The sequence below is a fragment of the Triticum aestivum genome, chromosome 5B, assembly GCF_018294505.1.
Source record: "Triticum aestivum cultivar Chinese Spring chromosome 5B, IWGSC CS RefSeq v2.1, whole genome shotgun sequence".
Classification (NCBI taxonomy): domain Eukaryota; kingdom Viridiplantae; phylum Streptophyta; class Magnoliopsida; order Poales; family Poaceae; genus Triticum; species Triticum aestivum.
This window is the reverse complement of record NC_057807.1, coordinates 338,846,354-338,852,091: the sequence shown is the minus strand read 5'-3', so window position 1 is coordinate 338,852,091 and position 5,738 is coordinate 338,846,354.

Genomic DNA, 5,738 nt, shown 5'->3' with positions numbered 1-5,738 from the left:
ATCAGTGAACGGGCCCTTGAGAGAGGGTCTTGAGAAGTTGCCGCAATATATTAGCTTGACGCCAGATAGGTCCAGATGGTACCTATTGTTGTCCGAAGACGCGTTTGCCCATAGTTCGGTCAAGCCGAACACTAAGCCCTTTGAATTTCCTGCATTGAATAGGCAATGTAGTAGCCCCCTAGACACTGGTAGGGTGGCAACACCAGATCAGGGGATCGTTGTGCCCCTTTAGTATTAGTAAATGATAAGCTCGAAGCCCAGTAGCCCCCGAGCCTTAATGTGGGCACGGGTGGCCGAATTAAGGATCAATATCTAGAGTAAAATCACAAAGTATGTGTAATGATTCTATGTATCCAAGTACTCTACATCATTAATGCCCGGATCCGCATTGTACAAAACTTTGTTGACCGACCATCGACTTCAACCTCCTCGGCCAGCAGCCAAGGAGTGTTTGTGCTACTTTATAAAGCCTTTCTGAGGGCAAAGATTTACGACAAACAAGGCAATCCGGCCATACAGTTTTATAAACAAAGTTACAGGGAGAGATTTGTTATATTACTTTTTAACGTAAGAAACATCTTCCAAAGAAAATAGTCCCACTATCGGTTCCTTTCTTTGGGTTGTCATGCTAAGCATGATCATGAAACCTTAGCTCCAATCAATGTGGGAGAAAAATATTGAGGATTTAGTCCGGGGAAAGTTCCCGAACTCTATGGTATTAATGAACCAAAATTTTCACTTCCGTTGTTGCCGACCAATGTGATCCTTTAAGATTGCTAGCTTTCGGCTTCACCCAGTCTGCGGTACTAACTCGGATGACCCGGTAGTAACAATCATAGAGGTGCTCCCTTTACCGCCTAGCCGAACAATCAGGAACGTAGGGGTAAGCACAAGAGCCAGGCAACCCAGCTTGGCCAAAATCTTAAGTCAAATTGATGCATATTTATGGCTTTATAATGATGATTTTGAAAGGCGGCCCTTGTATATTAAATACAAATGCCGATGATATATTTATTGTGACTCCGTTGCGACCGTTTATCAGTTGAAAGTGACCCATCGTCGGCTTCTACACCTTTGTAGATACTACGCAGGGTGTTTCCGCAATAACAAGACAACCCTTAGCCGATGTCTCGGTGCCCGAAGGCGGTTGTGTTAGCGGAAACGAGGAAATCAGATATGCGGGCTTTATAACTTTCACTTAGTCATAGGAGCTTTAAATTGGGGAAGCTAGCTACGAGCCCCCGGTTAGTGTTCAGCGACAGCCGAGGTCAAGCCGTAAACACTTCGGCCAATGTTATGAGCGGCCCGTCATTTAACATGGTCATCAGATCGCTGACTAGTTTACGCCTATTGTGACAGTCAGTTTTCGGCTTTCTCCACTGAGGTGCTTAACCATGTGAGCTGGAAGCACAATCGCAGTGGTTCTCCCTTTGCACACCTAGCCGAACAAAGCGGAACGTAGGAGGCAAGCGCAGGAGCCGGGCAGCCCAACTATTGACCGAAGACACAATTTGAAACCGATGCATATATAGCAATATTCGAGAATGTTTTTGCTGAATCTCTAAAGGTGTCCGGCGTTGCACTATGAGGCTTATGCTGGAAACACACAAATAGTTTCAAAGTGCCATAAGCTTGGAAAACCAAAAAACGTCAGTGAAAACTTGACGTCCGAACAAGATCAAGTGTTCGGTGCCAATCCGAAAAATGGAAAGAAAAAAAGATTGTGCTTCTGTCATGCTTGAACATGACACACCCGATCTCAAGACTTCACGCGGGTCAGCCTACGGCTTCAAGCTCCTTATCCCAAAGGCGGAGTGCTTCTCCGAGGTCAGTTTAGAGAACTAAACTTGAGAGGCTTTTTACAGAGAAGACATGCTATCCGTCTATTGACCATACACTCGAGTCGAAAGAGGATCGGTAGAAAAAGACTTTGCAACGATCAAGAAGAAAACACATTTACTATAAAACAACTCATATAAATTTTAAGAGCCCCCAAGTGACTTGGGTAAAAGAATTTTATGTATAATGATTGTATGTACCGAAGTACTTATATCATATCTATGTTCACCCGAACTTTAAACACGTCTCAGCCGACCGTCGGCTTCTCCCTCTTCGGTCAAGGGCCAAAAAGTGTTATGTACTCCACCTGTCGAGAATATCGATGGTGTTTCCGATAACCAGGCAATCAGGCCATAAGGCTATAACAGACAAAGCGCGCTCAGGAAACTTATGCTATATTACTGACAAAGTGTAAGAAGCATCTTCGAAGAAAATAGTACCCCCACTGATACCTTTCTTCGGTTGCTCATTGTTACTATGAGAGTTGTGCAATAGATTTTTTGTACTCATGAGTTCCATTGTGTGCCGACCATGATTGAAAACAATAAGAGCGCTAGCTTTCGGCTTCACCCAGTTCGAGGTCCGAGCTCAGATGACCCGATCGTGAAAATCGCAGAGGTGCTCCCTTTACTCCCTAGCCGAACAATAGGGAACGTAGGGATAAGCACAGGAGCCAGGCAACCCAGCTTGCGGAACATTGAAGTCAATATGGTGCATATTGTGGCGTAATCCACGAACAAGAAACGAAGCCGTACAAGTATAATCATATCCAAGAGGAAAGGCTTCATAAAGGAAGCCCCCAAATAAATGGGGCATTTAAATTTGTGCGTCACAAACAAAGTTTTGACAAGGAATTTTTGTCACAAACAACTTTTTGCAAAAATGGTATAAAGCTTGGTCGAACCAAACAAAATTTAAAACAGAATGTCTTTGAGCATGAAAGCAACTTAGCTGGTTAATGTGCTTGGTGTTGATGACGCGATTCGGGCTTGTGGCGGGACGAAGATGCCCATTGATCTGTGACAGGTCCGACAAGGTTCGCAGTCCTCGGCATGGCCGAGGTCTCAGCACCCAAGCCCGAGGTGTCCGAGCAAGGAGTTCCGCACTTCGGAGTAATGACCGCGTAACGCAGTCAAAATCGATTACCTGCACACATAAAACAGTGCGGTCCAGAAAATTATATATATAATCCTTGCATAATTGCTTTATGCAAAAATAATTTATTTAAAGAGATGTGGCCTAGCGCTGAAGCCAATGTCGATGCAGGGCATCGACGTGACGCAGCGAAGGTGTGCCCAAGCCTGAATTTGCGGGGCGGTCCGGGCTCTAGATGCGGCGTTCGCCGAACTACAGATGGGAAGCAGACCGAACCATCGCACAACCCTCGTTAATGCGGCCATCATTTGACAGACTTGTGTACAGATGATGGAATAAACCAGAGTAATAATCTTTCGGAAAAAATAAACCCAAGCAAAAAAATTACTAGGATTAATAGCACCTGGTTTATCTGTCGTGGCAAGCTGAAAAAAGGTTGCTCCTGAAATTGGGACTTGATTCGCACACCCATTGCCTGGTGAGCGATGGAGTGGCGGCATGGCGATGCTGGCAAAGATTGGCTTGCCGAGGCAAAGCCCCCGGTCCAGCTAACGTGACGAAGTTGGTCGGTTGACGACGCCGAAGTCTCCGGAGTAGGTCGATGAAGGGATGACGATGCCCCCGATCCAGACGAGGAGACGGAGCACGTCGGTGAGGAGATGTTGCAGCTGCCATGTCAGCCGAGGTGTTGAAGTAGTTTGGTGTGATGGACATCGACTCGAAGAAGCAACGGTTCGGCCATGCCGATGTAGGTCATGACTTGTGACGTGGTCAATGCTTGCTTGATGAAGTAACCGTTCAGCGATGCCGGTGTACCCGGTCCGTGTGATCCGTGGGGCGGCGATGTTGGTGACAATTTATCCTTTGCGATGCCGAACTCTTGTTTGGCTTGCCGAGATGACGATCTGAAGAAGTTGAGCTCGGCTCAATAAAGTGACGATGTGTCTAGTGCAAGTCGGCAGCCGTAGAGCAACGTTGTCGCCCTGGTTTGACACCGGCGTGATGGTAAAGATCATACTGGAAAAGACTTTCAAATTAGCGGGGTGTGTTTGGGAACAAAACACAATACCCCATACAAAACTTCCTTCAAAAAGGATGTTCGAAATCAAGGTTCATAAAAAAGATGAACCCAGGTCGGATTCATTCTCGCGCAGAAAACAGATCTGAAAAGTGATGCACTAATCGGAAGATTCCCGGAGTTTGGACGGTTGGATCAAGCGGAAATTCTGAGGGGTGGTATATATTGGAATTCCATAGTAGATGAACGGTTGGATCTTCCAAAGGACCTCCGAGCTGGGCTTTGGAGACCACGCCCTAAACTCGTCCAGATTCCCGTCCAGATTTGACAGGGCTCCGGTAATATCGTAGATTGCCAGAGATTCCTCCATCGGAACTCAACGAAATTTTCCTGGGTTGTTGTAGACTCAATTCCGCACAATTCTAGCGAAGCAATCATTAAAACGACACTCGAGGAGGTGGTGACGGCGGATACGAGTTTTCTGTCCAAAAAAACATCATGGTCGCCCGAGGGCAATGTTGACGTTGAGCCCCCAAGCTCCATGGATGATTCCTCCATGATCTTGATAGAGATCGGAGTTGATGCTGATGAAGGCCCTCATCCGAACATGACTATCGGAATCAGGGCATAGTCCTCGGTCAAGCCGAGGTGACCAGTCGAGCCGGTGACGAAGATGCCGACATCGCAGTTAATCTGCAGACGAGCCATCGATCCTTTTGTCGATCACACAATGGAACTCTCAATGAAAGCACCATTGTCGGTGTCAAAACCGGCAGATCTCGAGTAGAGGGTCCCAAGCTGTGTGTCATGGATCGATGGGTAATAGGAGACATGGGACATGATGTTTACTCAGGTTCGGGCCCTCTCTATCGAGGTAATACCCTACTTCCTGCTTGATTGATCTTGATGAATATAGGGTTACAAGAGTTGATCTACCTCGAGATCATATCTTGTGGTCTAAACCCTAGAGGTCTAGCCTGTATGATTGTCATAATAATCTATCGACTAGCCTAGCCTTGGCTTATATAATGTACTAGAGGCCTAGGATAACAAGAGTCCTAGCTGAATACGCCGGTGGGGAGGAGTCCTTGTCTTGATCACCAAGTCTTGTGGAATCTTCCTTGTATACGGCAATTGCCCGAACTGGCCCATGAGTATACGACCATGGGGGTGTCGGGTTTCGTAGTAATTTCAAAATTTTTCCTACGCGCACACAGGATCATGTGATGCATAGCAACGAGAGGAGAGTGTTGTCTACGTACCCAACGCAGACCGACTGCGGAAGCGATGACACGACGTAGAGGAAGTAGTCGTACGTCTTCACGATCCAACCGATCAAGCACCGAAACTACGGCACCTCCGAGTTCGAGCACACGTTCAGCTCGATGACGATCCCCGGACTCCGATCCAGCAAAGTGTCGGGGAAGAGTTTCGTCAGCACGACGGCGTGGTGACGATCTTGATGAACTACAGCAGCAGGGCTTTGCCTAAACTCCGCTACAGTATTATCGAGGAATATGGTGGCAGGGGGCACCGCACACGGCTAAGGAATCGATCACGTGGATCAACTTGTGTCAACTTGTGTGTTTAGAGGTGCCCCTGCCTCCGTATATAAAGGAGTAGAGAGGGGGAGGCTGGCCGGCCATAGAGGGAGGCGCAGGAGAGTCCTACTCCCTCTGGGAGTAGGATTCCTCCCCCCAATCCTAGTCCAACTAGGATTCCTCGGAGGGGAAGGGAGAGAGGGGGGCCGGCCACCTTCTCCTAGTCCTAATAGGACTAGGGGAGG